Here is a 20,279-nt window from a genome sequence, read left to right as displayed (position 1 = left end):
ACTCTGTGTACGTCTCAAGTAACAATTAGTGTCCAATTACAAGCAACTCAGTTAAAAGTTGAAACGGAGGTTTGCAGCTGCATCAATTCGAAGACTTGAATTTCAGCCGGAGGGCGACCCGAGCTGCCTTTTTGCACGTGTCATTCTGCACCTGTAAAAAATCCACCTTCCCAGTATCTCCGCGGCAGATAGCAATACGTCCTTCGTACCATAGCTACAAAAACGAATCCCCTGTTTACTGTGAATGGGTAAAGCACAAGTGTGATTTCTTACCCACTAAATGAAAAGCTACCTGCTGAAAAGTCAACCTCCGAAGAGTATTAAAAAAAAAAAAAAAAGGAAGAAAATAAAAAAGTAGCCAGCAATATGTTACTACCTGTCCTCTAACAGGAGTATTGAGCTCCGTTGTGCTGACTGATTTCAAGAGACAGTCATTGATGAATAAAGCCCAATTGCTTCCTATGCTCCTGTGTCACACCTTTTTATTTACAAAATAATTTAGGATAAAAGAGGAGGTAATTCTTGGAAATTAGCTTTCAAAAGGTCAAATGAATTTAATTGGTGCCAGCAGAAATCTTTTTTTTTTTTTAAAAAAAAAAAGTCTACAAAAGGAAATGCTTTTAAAACAACAGAACTCCAATTTAGAGCAGCCAAAATATTTACTGCACAAGAACTTAACTTTTGGCATTAAACGTGTTTGCCGTATTCCCCACGCTATGCAGAGTGAGCTAAATGCAACGTTTTAGTGGCACTGGTGGCTGCTAACTCCACCCATAGCTACCATTGCATTTCTTAAAATGAAAAAAAACCAACAAAACCTGGAAAAAAAGACGTAACAACATAAACCAGCCTTCATTATCTCCCCTCCACATTGATACTGTAATACGACTGCTTAAATGAATCAGACAGCAGAAGGGATGCATAGATTTCTCTACTTATGTAAGTTCATTCGTTCCTCTCACATTCCTCCTCTAACACACTTCTAGGATTATTTAGTGCAATAAGTAATTATCAATCCGCTTTGGAAAGCCATTATACATTTACATACTCTTCAAAGCTGCTGTTACTTTTATTGTTTCTAATGCCAAAACGGGAATGTGAGACAAGAGCCTCGCTAAGAGCAGGTTATAGTGAGTTCAGCGTGCAGAATGCAGTTTGTAGGACGCATATGGGAATGAGTCATTTCTGAGAAACATAAAACTCTGAGTTATCAAACCTTTTGCTAGTCAATTATTTTTCTTTACTATGCTTGCTAGTAATGACAGCCGCTATGAGCAGCGTGCTCTGCGGTACTATTTCTACGAACTGTTATTAATCTGGTGGAAAGCAAAACATAGCTGGACCAAAGCATCCCACTTGGAACCAAAAAAAGCACGATAATTCAGAAGGCAAAAGTAAAATTCAGATATTCTGTGGAGTCCTTCTTTCCTTCCACTACAGGGCAGGTATCGCAGAACATACAAAGTGAAATGACCCACCACAAAACCCCAGAGAGTTGAGTAGCTGAGCAGAAGTGTGACAGACACGCTGCCAGAGCCTGCTACCGGCTCAATCAGATAAATATGCACTTAGGGAATTAAAACTTATATACAAGTACAAGCAATATTGGCTGTAATGGTCTTTTAGGACCATCAGGTTCTAATAATATATGTTAAATATGGAAAATTGTCAATGCTAGAGTATCACAAGGTCTTTAGGAGCAACTCCTGCCGGGTGAGCGGCCAGCTGCAGTGTTGCCCTGCCAGAGACCACAGCAAGAGAGTTTCTCCTCCAAAGGCTTGTCCCCTGGCAGTCAGCAGCTCAGGGTAATATAGGGCTGCTACTAACTTCTAACTAAAACAGTGCTCGCATCTACCCTGGGTCCCCCATGCTCCACACTCCACAGGTCAAATTTCCAGTGAAATCCAGCGTTGGGTCAGGAGCCCAGCCCGCTTCCCAACCCACAGCGTCATGGCGTATCGGTAACAAACCCCAGGCACCTCGACAGCGCGTTCATGGACTTGACAGGACTATGTGGTAAAGCACAGGCTGCACTTTGGCACTTGCTCCTACTTCTGCGTTTGCAACATGGTGCGTGTACAGGTGATGCTGTGATTCACCCTCACAGAGCACATTGTACATGGCCGATGCTAAACCACCAGTCCAGACGTCTGAGATAATGCAGTAGAAATTGAAATACTTACAGTGGAAAGGCTTCCCCATTGCTGCCAGTGTTCCTGGTACTGGCCTTTGATGGCCTGCCATCAAGACGAAGGGAAGGAACTGCTGCCAGCGAGGCTCTGTCTCCTGCTGCTGCTTTTTGCATTTTTCCCGTTAGGTGACATAGGAGAAAGTTTTCTTATGAATTCTAGGAGAAAGTGCTGCATCAAAGCACCACGGTATTTCTTAATGCTGTATCCCAGGACCAGGGAACAGACTGAGCCCTTCACATACACCACGGTCTGTAGAAAATCCAGGCCAGGTTGAAGGGTCATCGCCTCAAGTTTTCTACTATATGAAATACTGTTAAAATAGACTCCAGGTCAGACTGCACTTGCAATCCATTCCTTATCTTAAGAGACTTTTGGTTTGTTTCAGAAATTAAGTAAAAAAAACAACCTTACCGTAATTTGGTAGGGACACGTTGATTCAAGGAAGCAGCTGCTGAAGGAGCCAGAGATGAAGTAAATAATGAAGCTGATAGCAGCACTATCCTGTGCCCCCTCAGCAATGAAAACACGGACTGGGCTAATTCTCAGTAAAAGAAAATATCCTTTCTCATTTTCTTGGCAGGCACTTCAGCTTGGCTGCTTCAAGGCAGAAGCTGAAAACTCCCACAGCTACGACTTTCCTTCCTGAGCGCCTCTTGTGTCATCTCCTGGATGAGAAAAGGATTTCCCTCTCTTCCTACTGCACTGTCCCTCTTTCTTCCCCAAGCAGCTTTCCTTCTCCTTACAAACTTGCTTTTCCTCCATCTAGCCATGATCCTTTACTTTAATGAGAAGTAATTAAGTTGGAAATAACCCGTAAGGACTGGAGCCACCCTTTGCCAACCCAACGCACTGACCAGCCGGCCAGACTCGCATTCACACGGCAGCGCCGCTCCCAAAAAAAGTTAAGGTACGGTAAACAGGCTGGAACATAAACCTGCGTGAAAAACCGTAGCGGTTTCCATAGGAAAGATGTGGAATATTTCCCTTGTGGTTCCACAGTGCAACCAAATCTGTCGCGCGTAGCCTGGGGAGCTGGAAACCAGAGTTAAAATCCCTTAGTAAACAAAGGTGCCCATCGAACCCAAGTCCCCACATCCTCCTGGCAGAACATCCCAATTAAGCTGCTTGGCAAAAAACATCATATTTTGTGATGTTGATCCTGTTCTAGCACTGCCCCGGATGCCAGGGAAGCTCAAGATAATCAAGGTTCATCTTTTAATTTTGCTTGGGGCCCAAATTCATACTGCTCTCTGCCCCTCCTTCAAAATGTCCCACATAGAAGGAAATGCTGTTTTCCTCGGGGTAACACTGGCTGCCAGGTGACCATTAGCGACGGTCTCTCCCTGTGAGATTAGGTTTTGGTACATTCACAACAGAGAATGCAAAGAGCAAACAGTAGTGGCCCGAGTATGTGACACTATCCCTGTCTTTCAGAAGATCTGAACTAGGGATTTGGTGGTAATAGAATTAGACACCAATTAACAGTCAACATGTATAAACAACATATACGAACAAACACAGCCTTAAGATTAAACGCGTATTAAACTACCTCCAAAAGCAATTGGTTCAATGTTACTGAGATTGCAGCCAGAAACAGGGCAATTTATTGTTCTCTATTTTAAACATTTAAAATCAGTGTGTTTGCTTGTGAATACACCAACAGCTATTCTGAGTACAAAACCAAAATCTATCAAAAAGGCTTAATTACGCTAAGTTTTCCATTCCTTCCTGCAACTTCACCACCATTCCTCTTTCCTTCAGATCTTTCTTCTGGTGCATTTTTTTACGTTATTAGTGCTGTCTATAAAATATGAATCCCAATTCCATGATCGTCATAAAAATCATAAAATTCTATGCCTGCCATGAAAATATTACATGATTTATTTTTGTGTGAAGTACATATTAAATCTAAGTATCGGAATGATATTTTGCCTCCTTGACGTCAAGAACTTTAAAAGACGCACAATTTTTACTCAATTGCTATTATGTTAGGTTTCTTTCCTTATTTTAAAGCAGATATTTCAGAAGCTATTTATAGATTGAGGTTAATATTCATATTGCCATATGCTGTACAGTATTTGCTCATATACCCTCTTCATTTTTATTTTATATGACATATGGTGGCTGCATTATACACAGCGTTCTCCTAATGTATTGCATATGCATGTAACGTTTAACACAATAGTGTGTATATACACCTTAGATTTTACACTAACAGATTTTGAACTGATAGACAACGTACCTCCTCAATTGTGCCCATTGCTGGACATGTTTAAGGGGAAAAGGTGTGGTCATGAAGGCCCCAGAGCTCTCTGCTTTGGATGCTGGTATAGATCCATACCCAAAACACCGCGGGGACAAAAGAACGCAACATAAATGGAGAGGGAGAGGAAACTTCTCCCGTGGCTGAGGATTTCTCCCCGCTCACAAATACATACAGCAGCCTTCAGGGGCTTGGTCTGAGAGGTCACCGTACGAAGGCCTTAAACTCCACATCAGCCTGAAGCATCCCACTGTTACAACCTGAGGGACATGTTAACAAATGGCAGGATTTTTCCCCTCTTGTGGACACCAGAAGTTTAAAATTGATTTTATTGCCTTCAGCTGATAGGTTCTTAATCTTACATCTTAATGATTCCCATATGCAAGGTACTGTCACGAGATCTAAGCAAAATTATTCTACCAAAAGCCTTCTCTGCAGTTAAAAAAAATACAAATATGAAAACAGGGAAACAGCTAGCGAATTCACTTCCACTTCACTGCACTATTTGCATTGGTAAAAGCACAGCAACACTAAAAAATAAAAATCTGAGAATATTGAAACATTTTAAACAAAAAAAAAATAATATCAAAGACTGAAGTTTTCTTTGTCATTTTCTTCCATTCTGTTTTGAAAGCTAGAAAAAAAGAAATAAAAATCAACAGTCAAGTAAGCGAAACAAAAAAATTCATTTGACTCTGAACTATTTATCCACATTTAGTATTGCCAAGGAACGGAAACATCAGTTATTCACACAGCTCTAGTCATCATAGCACTCTATAAAGATCAGTGGTCACAGAGCACTCAAGAACTAATAATTAGTTTTTCTTCTTTTTAAGCGGAAAAAAATCCTCATGCTAATAATCAACAAGTACGTAACATTTTCCATTAAACCTTCCAAGGTTCGACATGTCTACAGCATTCTAATGCTGCGACCCGTGGTTTATTGAACGTTTTTCGTAGCTTTTCCCCAGAACGGGATTCTTGCCATTGCTGTGTACCCCAGCCTTGCTGCCACCGTCATTTGCCAGGCAAAAGCAGGACCTGTTGTTTCAAGGGAAGGCTTTGGCCTGCACTTCTGAGAGGTTAACGACAGGATCACATCCAAAGTTATCAGGGAGAAAGGAGTAGGGACAGTATGACTTGCGGCAAATGCTTCCCCCGGACTTTGCCTGTTATCTCTTCAAAGGAGATGGAATTATTCACTATGGACAAAGAACAACTCGATCCTGGTTTCGCAGGAGCATCTTGCTCCCTTCCGCAGCGGGTATTGCATACTCCCTTTGTCCTTGCAATCCTGCTCCATTCCTTTGACATTGCAAATATGAATACCAACTTGACAGACCTCCTACTTTGCCAAGGGGGGCAGGGGTTTTGGGGTGTGTTCGTGGGGTTCCTGGTGATTCCAGTAGGAACAAGGAACACGACTCAATCTCTGTGACACACCACAAAATTCGATAGTCTTGTACATCCCCATTCAATCAATACCAACTTTTATAAAATTGGAGTAAAAAGTACTCATCCTAGAAAAATTGGAATCTGTAGTTCAAAGGTTTGTGAAAGTCTACTGGCTCTAGTGGACTGTGGACTCCTGTCCTAGGACCTGGATTCAAAAAGGCAGGCAAGGACAAAACCTGCTTTTCTTTCTATATAGAATCATAGAATTGTTGAGGTTGGAAGGGACCTTTAAGATCATCGAGTCCAACCTTTAGCCTACCCTGACAAGAGCCACTTCTAAACCATGTCCCTCAGTGCCCCATCTACCCTTTTTTTAAACACCTCCAGAGATGGTGAATCCACCACCTCCCTGGGCAGCCTATTCCAATGTTTAATAACCCTTTCAGTGAAAAAATGTCTCCTAATATCTAACCTAAACCTCCCCTGACGTAACTTGAACCCGTTTCCCCTCGTCCTATCAGATGATCCTTATAAAAATACATTCTCATAAAATAGTTCCAGTACCTCAAATGCACACCCCCTGTCTTCCCGTCCAAACGGCATATAATTAAGCCATGATCTTCAGATGCTTTTTTTCTCCCCTGTCAGAAACAATGAAGAAATAAGCAGATTTCTTCTAGAGCCATAGGCTTTAACTACTGTATCACGTACAGAGAACAGAAAGAAAAGCCTGGACAGGATGCAGAAACCATGAAGAAAAATTATTAAGGATTTAGGAAAAAGAAAAATCAATCAAGGGAGATACACAAACCTGATTAGGAAAGAAAAGATTGTATGCTCCCATATATAAATATATATATATATAGGCGTGTTAACGGGTGGCTGGTTCTTCTAAGATTAAAGAAAATAACCTAAGGTTAAATATCCTTTCAAGTTCCTCTGCTACCATCTACAAAACTGGAAACCTGTTTGCCATGGCTTCAAGCAAAGACCTGATAAAAGAATATTTTTGCAGCTAAATTCTCTCTTTTTCCACCAGCTCCTGAAGTCATGAGACAAATTCACTTGCCAGAAACTGATTGAGTACAGGGGATTTTTCCAAGTCTCTTTTCTGACCCAGATTTGTGTCTTTGTGCTTTCTGAACAGATGGATAAGATGATCATTCTTTAAAGATCCCAACTTAAATGAAAATGTGTTTAGTGGTTCCAGTGCAGGGAAATACAGTAAGCCATTAAACCATGACAAATTCGACACACACAACAACTTCAGGGAAAAAGAGGCCAAAAAAATGGAATGTCTCCCTTACCAAAGCAGAAACTGAATCCGAGTGATTAAAAAAAGCAGCGAGGGAGATAAGAAAATAGCCCTCCTTCCCCTCCGAGCTCACACCACAGCCTACCGCGGGAGCTTCACAGCTCCTACCGGCCGCCCCCACCCCAGCCCCATCCACCAGCATTACCAAAATCAGCACAGAAAGGCGAAGCTCCCTATTAGAGAGATAGCAAAGCTCCCTGGAAAAGGTAATGAGACGCATTCCGCTAACTACTCGCCCGCAATTCACAAATGAATATGGCCAGGCTCAGCTAAAGCAAAAAAAATGAACCAAGACAACAAAACCCCACTGAATTGTGATTTATAGTAAATCTCTGACGTTTTTATGGTTCTCAAACCAATAATGCAAGAAGAAACAGCAGACAGTGAGCTCTTGGCACTGGTATTGACTTCAAGGTCAGTGGAGCACAGAAACCCATTGGTTACTGATAAAATGGCCTCTCCTCCACCCAGCTGCTTCTGGTTTTCAGCAGAGAACTTCTTGGAAACCTGCAGGTGTTTGATATTTTGTGGTACTTAGCTCCCCTACCGCACTTGATAGGATAATTACTTTGTTTAAACTTTTCAATCAACAGAATTTCTTCTTCCCTTGAGCCGGGAATTGCCTTATTGAGTATCGAGACTAAAGAAAGCAGGTTAACAGCCTTTAGTTATTCACATCTACGCAGAAGTCTTTTATTCTTGAATCAAAAATGGTAGCTCTATTATTATTCTTTTAACTCATATGTAAGGGTAACTCGAGTGGGTCTGTAAGTAAGTGCCACACTGAATTTAATCATGCTATTTATTTGCTTTGAATTATCCTGTATTCATTTTTTTCTATACTCAAGCATCGATAAAGTGGTTCTTACTATTACGGTAAATTAAATGCACTTTAAAAGATTATCTTTTACATTTGTCATAACAAGAATTTACGTCGATGTTTTTCTCTCTTTAAGTGGGTATAAAGAACTGGTATACATTTTCTAATTTATTGTGTAGTATTTATTACGTGAAGAACGATTTCTTAACTAATCACAACTCATTAAAATCGCAAATTACTCCCAATAACCCATGGTATCAGGAACAGGAAAACAATCCAAAGATTTTCAGTGAAGAGGCACAACTCATTTTTCTCTGCTTTTCCCGAATGAAGTATTTAAGAAAATGCAAAAACTCGATGGGAAGTAACAAGCCTTCAGAGGAGAGGGAGAAACCAAGGGAAAACAAGGTGTAGGAAGGATGGAGGATGGATGTGAGCGGCAGATCTTTGAGCAGACAAGGAAAATGGAGGTGGGATGCTGTGTGCAGAGAAGGAACCTCCCTTCCGCCTGCATCCCTCCCTCTGGGGACTACTCCGGCTTGTCCCTCGCTGGTGGCCACGACAGAAAGATGTGCTGGGGTTTCATGGCTGCCCCTCCGCAGCCCCACGTCACGTTGCCTAATGGCTATCACATAATTATCGTGCTTCCTGAAGCAGGCAGCCCCCTAACATAATACGTGAACCGCACAAGAGCGTTCTTCATACAGATCTACATAAAGAGCCATTTAAATCTTAGTTGTTAAATACTGCATTCAGCCTGCCAGTTACTTGCCTTTTTTTGCTTCAGATATGTGCCGTTTTCCACATGTTTAGCGCTGAAGCAGACATTTGTTTGGACTATACGCCTCTGTGTACTTTTTTAATGTAATAAAATTGACAGATGACTTCTTTTTGCAACAGGTTTGGTAGAAGAAAATGTTTTTTTTTCTTGATGGCTGTTTAGACAGCAGTCTTAAAAAATGACTAGTCACTAAAATTCCTCATGCTCATTTCATATTGTGTTGATTCATATTAAATTCATGACAACAAAAAAGCAACTTGAGGCACTTTTGGAAATGACCACTCTTTAGTGCTTCTCTCCTCCAGGCTCGATAGGCCCAGAGTCCATAAAGCTGCCTGCTGTCTTGTGTCATGAAAAGAAACAGCTTTGCCTGGGAATGCCATTACTGTGTAATGAGGCATGCAGCAAAATATACCTTCAGCAGCCACTTGATGAAGGCTTGCTGACACACCAGACCAGACAGAAATGTTTTTTTGTGTGTTCTTCCTTATTTTGTCCATCAATCACATCATTAGTCAAAGCAGACAGCCCTGTCAGCTGGGCACAGATGCAGACTGGCAGGCGATCAGTGGACAGGTGTTAGAGCTCTCCCAAAACAAGATCTCGAAATGAGAAAAGGAGTGAAGACCTTGTTCCAAGGGCTGGAATGTCAATATATTAAAAATAATAATAAAAAAAAAAACCCAACAACAACCTGAAAAAAAACCCCACGCACCACCCACAAGGGGAAAAGTTCAGAGGGGATGCTCAGAGCCACTACACAGAGACTTCGGGAAAAGTTAAAAGGAGCTGCCACTTTGCATTACATTTTCATTTCTGCCCGTATTAGCTGGTGTCGGTGGATAACAGCGACGTCCAGCATTCGCTGTTTTGAATAGAGTCTAAAGGACATTATGTAAACAGTATTGTACTTCAGTTTCATTAGGAAAATCCTCCATGGCACATGGATTTATTTGTCCGAGGCTTCTGTCATTAAGCTGAGACACTAATACCCACAACGAGCATATATACTTTCAGTCTGACGTGCAAAATGGCAGAGGGCTACACGAGGGATCTCATTTTCATTATAAGAACCAAAAACATAAACACAGCGAGATACATCCAAAGTGCCCCTGGTCACAGGGAGTGCTAATCAGGCAGAGGCAAACCCTGCGCCTCCCAAGTCCTTACGCAGGCAAAAACCCCACCAACTTCAGCCCGCGGTTGTCCTCTGCCAGCCTCTGGGGTGACAGCCCGTGGCCGCGTCACCATGCGGCGCGTGACTGCAGACACAGCTGCCACCGCAGCGGGGGACCCCGGGGGGGACTTGCCGTTCTCTATGGGCAGGACATCCGGGGGTGAACCCGCTCCTCAGACCCAAACCTACTCCCCTAAGCGATTTGAACAGCATCTTCTTCCTCAGATCTCTCAGCCATCGGTTTCATTTCTGTAAACTGGGGCTAGTTCTCCCTCGCAACATTTTTGTATGGGTACTTTAAAGCAAAGGGTGTTTCATTTCCTTCCCATCCTCTCAAGCTAGGTTTTTGTCTGCAGTCACACTTTGAATTCTAGAAGGTTTTTAATAATGAGTCTGGCTAATATTGTTTCTGAACAGCTTTGCATGCATCGTGTGCTCTTTCTGAGTAATATTAGATAATTCTCCAGCTCCTTGTCACCAGGCACGTGATAAATCTCCAGCAGAATCTCATTGTTCTGAGTCAAGTCCTTCTCCCAAACCTGGGCAAAAGGGTGCTCTTGTGAGGTCCAAAACAAAATTGTGGAAATACAATTTTATCTGTAATGTGCTTCTCTCAACCTTGCTATGGCTGAGTTGGCCAAACTGAATAAAAAGACCTTTTTATTAATCCCAGCTGAAGCTGGCTCCATAGAAAAGCAAGCAGCAAATCCCCCGCTAAGGTGAGTGGGAGACAACGACCCTTTGGGAAGAAAACTGTCGAGCAAAGGGTACCATCAGGACCATACAAAAAGGGCAAAGACGTCCACAGGACGAAAGTGTCAGAATTGAACAGCCCAGCCAGGGATACCACCTCTGACTGCAGTTGGGTTTAGTCTTACTTTAGCAAGAAAGACAAGTCCCTTGAGTGCAGCGATTTGAACAAAAAATCAATTAGTGCTAATTCCCAGGGAAGCGGAACCAACCAAAGAGCTAACCAGCTTCTTGCTGACAGAAAACAAGTTTGCCAAAACCGTGTCACTTTTCAATTAAAAAAAATACAACTGATAAACTAGAAAACTTCCCCTTTAGAAGCAGAGGTAAAGTGGTTTGGGGAAAGGGACAGCAATTCAATTGAACAGCAGACATGTACGATCCGCAGCTGGAAAGCTGCACTGATAATTAAGGTGTCTAGGTAGGGTCACAGGTTTTGCTTCAACTTTTGCCTCCTGCCCATTGCAGCTCACTCTAAAATTCTGCAATTACTTGAGGCTTTCCTATTTCCTCCAGGTCTTCACTGTCCCCTGTCTCACTTGCCCCTTTGCTCATATTTACACACTCCGCTTCCTCTTCTTTATTTCAACCCCCACTAACCCATTATCCTCCTTTACCTCTTCCTCTGGGCTTTATTCCTCCTTCTTCTTCCCACCTTTAACCATCCCCAACCAAACTCCAGTTTCTTGCCATTAGTACCTGAAAAATAGGTTTTAATTAAAGTGCAAAATCAAAAAATACACATCTCACATTTAAATGTGCTGATCTACTAAAAACAGCCTAGGGAGCATGACTTCTCCATCTCAGTCCATACTGACCTGTTTGAAGTCCTCAGGACCATCGGTTTCTGGGTCTTTGGGAGCACTAAAGGCATGGCTGCTCAACCGCAACTTGGTCCTGAGAGCAGAGCCGGGAGCAGATGAAACACAGTTTCACACTCACTCTCTCTCTCTCTCCGTGATCTGCCCCTTCCCGTGTCTCCTGGACCAGATGTGGGCTGCATCTCTCCACAGCGCACTGCTTATGGCAATGGAGGCATTGCCCATCTCCTGCGGGGATTTGGGAAGCCAGAACCAGACCTTCACCCTCTGCTGAGCAGAGGAAAGCCCAGGTTCACCATCATCCCAGCAGCCTGTCAGCAACAGGGAGAGGCCGAAGCCAGCCTGCATCCCGGCCAGCATCCAGGAGATTTACTTCACGAACATGAGGATTATGCATGAATGTCAAATCTTACAGAACAGCTGAGTTTCTGCATATGCTTCTGGACCTCCTTGGATCCCAGCGCTGTGGTAGGCACTGTCTGCGGTGGTTGGTACGCTGCTGATGGGCTCTGGGAAGCGAGATCAATGAACTGCGATAGCCGAATCCTCCCGGTGCAAGTCAGAGCATGACAACACACACAACTCCAAACCTTACACAACAGGACTGCTCTGAAAAGAGAAGGTTCCTGGTGAAATATCGAGGTAACCTGGATTTTAACTTGCGTCATTGCTGTCTTTGGTCACTTATTTTAGTAACTATTTTGGAAAAAAAAAAAAAAAAAGGAAAAAAGGGAAAAAAAAAAGGTCCATTCTGCTTCAATAAATAATAGGCTGGGGGGGAAGGTGGAGGGAGGAGGAAAGGAAGAGAAATTAGGATCACTGAAAGGTCAGGTGCCTTTATACAGCACAAGGGAAAAGGAGCAGGCTTTCAGATCTTTCCAAGAGCTGACCTTTCTAAAGATGTGCTCAGCATGAAGGGGGTAATACCTGATACAGAGCCACACATCTACCTTTAAATAAGAATTAAAGCCAGATACGCCTCTGGAGATACCATTAATCTAACGAGCCTTTAGAGGTCGCTGTTGTGCCAAACAGACCTGGGTGAGATACATTTACCTGGTAAAAGAAAATAGTGGTGCTTATAGGACCATTAGTCCACCAAATTTCTAAGCTTTATTAATAAACGTTGCTAAATAGCCCTTTTCCTGGAAAACGGGGAGTAACAGGCATTAATAAATTAGCTTTGTTACCCAGCTTTTAACTGTGGGCACATCGTCTTCAAACCACCTGGATGGCCCAGAAAAATGACAGTGAGTGAAAAAAAGTGAACACGGTCCTATGGAAATGGTTAAACTCAAGGGAGAAGACCTTGCTTCTCACAAGAATGGACGGAAGAAAAATAACATATGAACTTGACTAAACCGCAGGGGACTTGGGTTTTAAAATATCTTTTGTGATTCTGAATGAATTCTTTCTTCCCCAGCTGAAAAATTGAAATAACTTGAGGCTAGTTTGTGGCTGAATGGATGTTTTAGACTATAGATGCTCCTATGCGATGGCAGCAGGGATCACACAAGGAGTTGGAGTGATTTCCTTATGTGGTGGTTGAGAATTTGCAGAGATGACTTGGAGTTTCCAAGTTCACGCAACACAAACTTCAGGCAAGTCCTCACTGGATTATAACCCTTGATGGCTTCAGCTTGTCACTTCTTCCAAACTTCATGATGAGCCCAGGCCCTGCTGTGAGAAGGCACTAGGAAGAAGAGGAGAAGAAAAACAGAGTTCGTTCAGAGAGCCACATTCCTGCTACATTTGTGCTCCAGCGGCAGCATGCAAAAATCATATGACATATCCCTTTGCTTCTGCAGTCTGGATCCTGACTCTGCAGCATTGTCATCGATCTCTTGTTCTACATTAGGCTCCTAGGCAGCCCATTGGGGCCGATTTGTCAATAATTTCAAAGGTTATTCAAACGTTCAAGCTTTATTGTGATTCTTAATGGATCATCTCCATAGAGCAATTTAGAAGTGTGGGAGAAGGAAGGTTATGCAGCAACGGAGAAGAGACAGTTCCAGGCTGGTAACAGTGCTGCTGTAACATTGCGTGCTACCACCACTACACCTTCCATACCAGAGCCACCATACTAGACCCATGCATGAGTTGAACGCATCAGTACCTTCAAGGAAGGCGCCAATAGTTATTATGATTCAGGAAGAGGGAGAACACAGCAGTAGTAAGAAACAACAACGCAAGCAGAAAGACACCATCAACGCCATACTGGAACTCAACAGCGCTGGGTCGTTAGTAGTCTTAGAAACTGGAGGACAGAGCTTGCCATTCTCAAACCTGCCTGCTAAATGAAAAGTATGAGATCCAGGAAAAAAACCCCATAATTTAGCATGAACTTACCAATGCCTTTTTGAAGGGTGGAACAAATGTTCACGGTAAATAGCAAACTCCTGGTGAGTGCCTCTCTGAGAGCCTCACCTTTTAAAAGCACAGAGAAATACTTAACATCTCCCTCCTACCCCCAGACTAAAAATGCTGCAGAAATTTGATCTAATTATTGTGCCAACTCATCTGTTCAATGATGCCAGAAATAACCTCACTGAAGTTAGTGAAATTAAGTCAACCTAGAAGAAAGGTGGTTTCGCCCCGCCGGGACCCAAACTATCAAATGAAAAGCATTTGGTATAAAGACAAACTGCAGCCAGCTGGGAGGGAAAGGAGGAAAGCACAGGGCACAGCCCGGCTGCATCCGGGAAGCAGGAGCAAGGTAAAGTGTCAATTCCCTATGAACCAGAGTCCCTTCAAAGTGGGAGATCTGCCACAGCGCCTGGCCACACTAAAGGCAATGACAAAACTCTCACTGAATTTATCAGGCCCCTTGTTTCATCTAAAGTGTCAGCCTCTTTTTTTTTTTTTTTTTTAAATGGTCTTAAACCAGAATATTTCATCAGTTGAGAGCTGCCAGATATAACAAGTAATGTTGGGAGGAACTGCAGATTTTATCTAAACCATACAATTACCTTTAGAAAAAATATTTTTTAAGTCTATCTATATCTGTAGAGTACACCCAACGCACCTGTCAGCCAGATAGGCTATATGTCAAAGTCATCACAGAATATCAAGTAGATGTCAATCAAATTAGTCTTTAAAAAGTAAGAACTTCTGTACTAGAACCACTGAAAAGAGCTATACGATTAGCACGTCGACGTACACCTATTTTATTGTATCTATCGCATTTTATTAAATCACACGTTCACAATCATGGTTTTAGAAGTCTAAATACCAGCTCTACACTAGGACACTAGTGTACGAACAGACAAATCCAGTAATTTTCACATTCAAGGTGTCAGTATCCTACTGCTCAGAAAAGACAATATATAGTACAGTAACTATGCCAATAAAGGCTTCAACTTTGCACTTCTTACGGCGCGTATCCCTTAACCATTACTGGCTCTTACCATTTCTTGGGTGAGGACTACTCATGTCGGTAAAGATGTCAGGAAAACAGGAATTGCTATAGGTAAAGATTAAAGTTATAGATTATATATATCTTAATACAAAACTGCTGTTTTCTATTTTGCTGTGGAATACTCTTGGTTTTTATATTTTTGCCTTAGCAGTGCTAGGAGGAAAACTTCTCTCATCTGTAAAAATCTGAGATACAGGAAGCATCTTGTCCTAAGCCATGATGGAAACCTGAACTTTCAAATCTCTTCATGAACCAAAATGTGAAAAAAAGGAAAAATAAGCCAGTACAAAACAAATGAACTATTCATTTTGAAGCACTTTAATTCTGCTTTAATTAGTTTAAGTTTCTAAAGGAAGTCCTTTTAACCTAAACTACAGAGGTACAGGTTGTCACTCTCGTAAATTTCAGAAGATTTCCTCCAATCTTTTTGAGACAAATGAATTTAAATTAACTTTTATCTATAAACAGAGTAGTTTTAACGAATCAGCATTTTCTGATGAAAAACATTTCATCAGCAAACACCCAACCAGCTCTACAAATTAATTGCTACTTCACAACATGAAGAAATTTGTGATAGATCTTTCTTTTGTCATTAGAACAAATCATTGAGATTCAGCTTGATTTGAAATGCGTGCTCTAGAAGTACAAATAATAATAACATTTATAGGAACTGACTTCACATCTCAAAGGTTTTTTTAATATTACTTTTCTCCTTCCAAGCAGAAGCAGAAAGATTAAAACAATCCTAAAAATGCTGTACACCCCAAGTATTCTTTAATTAGCGAGAGACACAAATCAGGGACAGCTGCCTGAATTTTCACGCCATTCCCTCCGGAAGATATAACTTCCAAAACTGATTTCTGGATTGAATAATCAGTAATGGATATTTTTGAAGAAAACTCTTGGATCAAAAATTTGTGATGACACCAAACACTGTTAGGTCCCTATTGCAGATGCCAAAGCAAGTTCTACATCCCACCTAGGAGATTTTGTGACTTCTCTGGTCCGGAAGGACTGAATTTTTATCAAAACTACTTAGCACAGTCCATTTACTTACCAATGTCAATACTGCTTTTTACCTCACTTTGTTCTTCTAATTTACAGAGACAATTTAGTCAGGGTAGTTGTACTTGGACTTTTAAGGGTTTTTAAAACACTGGGACAGCAAAGTGAGATCTATTACAGTGGTGGGAAGATAGTATGAGTTACAGCACAATTACCACCATTTCTAGCAGTATTGTCATGTAGTTACGATGTAGCTTACATTAGGTAAAATGGCTCAAACACCGAATAGAACAATGTACTGCCTATAAATCTCCACACGTCTTCTATTATTAGGAAAACTTCTTGAAATTCATACTTGATAAAGTAATAAACTTGCTTGATGTATAAGACCCCACACACCAACTGCTGAAATACAATGAGGGTTGTTAAAAGAATAAACCTGTTGAATAAATCTGCTATGTAAAAATTTATCTCAATGTTATATATAATGAAACCCTTCTTAAACAAAAACCTGATAAAACAATAAACCTGTTCAAAGATTAAATTTGCTGCACTCTAGGGCTATACTTCTCTGCCGTATTTGGAGTTGCCAGACAACTTTCAACCTGTTTAATTTCAGCGGTCCTGGTTTTGCACCATTTTTTTTTTTTTTGCTATTCTGTTTCAACCACCCCTGCACTTGTAAAATCTAGGGAGATTCCTACAGTCCAAGTGCCATTCGCTATAACATTTCTGCCAATGAAAGTTAACTTTTTCATTTTTTCATGCTTCCATTTTTCTTGATACAAGTGCGTCTCTAGGCATGAGTAACAGTCGCCCATTAGCTCGTTATAAAGGCAAGGAAGAGAGTGGGGCTGGAGAGAGATCTATGATGCAGAAACGCTGCAGAGTGCCTAGAGCAAATGTTCATCCCACCCTGGACTGCCGAGAGAGTATCTGCACAATCTGTCCCCGTTAGTAATGATGTCCCGGAGGAACAAGATGATGTGAAGAGGATTTTAGTATTTTGAAGAGGCAACCACCACTCTGCAGCGTTAGCCAGCAAGATTGGCGCTTACTCATGAGATTCATGGTCTATTTGCTTGAACAAAAGCTCACGGGTTTTGGCCCTGACTCCAGAAAACAACACTGTAGGCAGGCTAGGAGCTTTGCTAAAAAAAATTTCAGGAGAACACCCATGACTATATCAAGCATCTGGAGTGTTCTTTAATAGTGAGTAATGATATTTCTTTTGTCAGGCAGCTGGCACCTTCTGCCTCCTGACACCCTCTAACATCACTCTTACTTTGAAGGCCTTCGTTAGCTCCCAGCACCCCTCCCACCACTCTCCAACTTTCTCTCTACCTCTGCACTCACCTTCTGAGAAATGCAAGTGAGCTGTCGCCACCCAGGACCTGCCATCATCCAGAAGATGGTTTCAGCTTGCAAGGGTTGGTTTTGCGCTGAGCAACCCCCTTTCATGGGCAGGGAAAGAGAATTAGAACAGGAGTTAAATACCCATGGGTTGTTTTATTCGCTCCTATAGCTAACACACAAAGATGCTGAGCACTGTCAGGCATCTCTCTCTCAGGTGTTGCTGCCTTTCAAGGGCAAAGAAATTTCCTCTGGCAGCTGTTGGTCCTAGGAGGGGCATTAGCCTCCCTGGCCAACTGAGCCTTGCCCTCTTTGCTGCCAACAGCAGAGCATCTTCCACTTTGGGTACCAGGACAGCCAAACCTCACTTGGATCAGCAGGGTGTCTGCTCACCCTCTGCCCGATGTGGATGGGGACGTTATCCCACAGCGAGGACAAGGCAATTCTGGTGAACCTTAAAAAGTCTTTTCAATGGATGAGGGTTTTTTTAGTGATATCACAATTAAATGTGCTGTGATTGTGGAGGGAAAAAAAAAAAAAGGCTCAAGTAACATTTCACCTTTGCTGTACGTTCCCTATAAGCATTTTTTAAGAGGAGCCGTCCTCAGTCTCAAATGCCCGACGTGCATCTGCCCTGATGGCGCAGTGGGTTTCTGCTGAGCCCGGTTCACGTCTCCCACATGAGACCTGGGGGAGTTCGGGACACTTGCGCCTGTGATTCCTCTACCGATGGTCAGCTAAGGAGGAAAACTCTGACAGCTGGGCATTAAACTCACTGAACGTGCACAACAGAGGTGCAGATAGAAATGAACTGTTCAAAAATTGGCAGTAAATGCTGCCAGTAATATTCAGGATTCATCATTTTATTTTGGCAGGGATTTGTTTCACCATAGGAAAGTACTTCCAGAGTCATCTTCCACTGAAAAATGTGAGATACTTCCAGAAACTGCAGTGAGCAAACCAATTAATCCTCTCTCAACTCCTTACAAGGGACTGTAACGAAAGGCCTAATTCCTAGAGACAAGGTCACTCCCCAGGAGCAGTTGGGCTGGCAGAAAACCCTGAAGTATAGAGGAGGCATGTTCGATGCTGTCTTTACTCAAACTCTCAGCCAGCAAAGCTCCTTACAAGAACTGATCAAAAATTGCACGTTAGAGGAGCTGCAGGGACTGCTCTCGCTGATTGCAGGCACCAGGCTCCTGTATCTGAGTGGAGCTAAATGTCCCAAGATCGGCCCTTCCATGCTTTCGCAGTGATGTTCAGACTCGATCTAACCAGTTCCCGATTGTTATTTTCAAAATCCCCCTTGAAGAAGACTGAGGACTATTGTCATGAGCAGCACTGGAGCACAGAGGGACACCCCAGCTCCGACCTGGTGTGCTTTGGAAAGCAGAAAGGAGGATATTTGGGAGGTCTGTCCAAGGCAATTCATCGGCAGTGTGAGACTGGCTCCACAGGTCAGCCAGCGATCAGCTCTCTACTGCACTAATTGAGGAGCCTTTTAACTACCTCTCGTTATTCATACACCGCCCACCCCACCTCTTCCTTTCAAATAATGCAGAAATAGTTCCCAGGACAGGGTGTATCCGAATAACCAGTCACAAGCTCACTGTGGACAGGACCAAGTTTGAAAACTTCAGCCTCGGCAGCGTGAGGATAAGTCCAGTGTCTTTGGTGAGAAACGATCAAGGTAAAGCTGTCACATACTAAATATCACAGCTTAAAAGATGTAGAAATTACATTGTGCTCATCGACACTGGACTAGCAAGACAACTGTGATGACATTAAAAGAACAAATAAAAGGGTGGAGGATGATGCTCCCAACGATGTGATATATTACACATTTTGGTTTCTAACAATCCTCTTCGTGCTAATGAGAAATAAATGTTAAAACGTAACATTAAAATTATCAAGGGCAATTAACAATAATAGTATCTGTGGGTCTCCATAGCAATTAGGGAATGGATCAGCTTGCTGTACTGTTGGGCAGGACTCCTTTCCCTCCTCGTCCTCCTTTCCCTCCCCTCCGCATCCCGCAAGGCAGGCGGGGACACGCACCCCAGTGCTCTGCCTTCGGCGGCTCCTGTTTGCCGCTCACCTAATGCTTGTTTGTTTTTATTCTCCTCCTTTCCGAACAGTCACTGGACTCAGCTCAGGCACAGTGATCTGTAATCTAGCAGCCATTTTTCTGAACATAAGCAGCTTGCATTTAAAACTCTCCTGCTCATCTGTCTTCATTTGAAGACTGGGTTAAAAAATAAAATTAATGATTGCTATCAGAGAGAAGATGAGCAGCATCACCAGTGAAAAGTAGCACTGCCACATTTTACCAAGGCTAACATTTTTCACTGGCTGGAAATGGCTGGATATACTTGTAAACATTATTAAAAATAATAACTTAATGTTTCCTTCCTGTGACTAGCTAGCATTAGCAAGGTATTTTCAATTAGCATTTCCTCCAAGCAATGTAGGTCTTTTACTTCATTTTATTTAAAAAGGGATTTGTTTTCTAATTTTTTTACTTCTGCTGTTGTCAATAATAGAATTCAGTGGAATGGCTGCGGCTTTTTTCCTCCCATCACTTATAGTTTGTAAGCCACTGAAAGGGAATGTATGCGTTTGATTTTATTTGCTTTAGCATAGCTGTCCAATGAAAGAAAAAGACATAAGTATGCATTTCAATCTACTGTATAATATTATGCGAGGCTTTAAAATACAAGTAAATAGCATCACGCACTTAAATCAAGTCATTTTATTTTTAGGGAAAATAAACAAATAATAAAATGATAAAATAATATAGATGCCTTTGCAGTTCTTTTTTTTTTTAAAATATGCATTATGAGTAAAAACACTCTAAAATCCTTTCTCCAACATTTAACATTCCTATATAGCAGAGATTGTTTCATTTCCAGTTCTAACAAGCCTCTCCTTGATAGACTAATCTTAATTCGTTACAAAACCACTATACATATATGTTTTTGAATGCTAA

The sequence above is a fragment of the Chroicocephalus ridibundus genome, chromosome 4 (genome assembly GCF_963924245.1).
Source record: "Chroicocephalus ridibundus chromosome 4, bChrRid1.1, whole genome shotgun sequence".
NCBI lineage: Eukaryota > Metazoa > Chordata > Aves > Charadriiformes > Laridae > Chroicocephalus > Chroicocephalus ridibundus.
The sequence above is the reverse complement of the archived record's forward strand: the minus strand, read 5'-3'. Positions refer to the sequence as shown.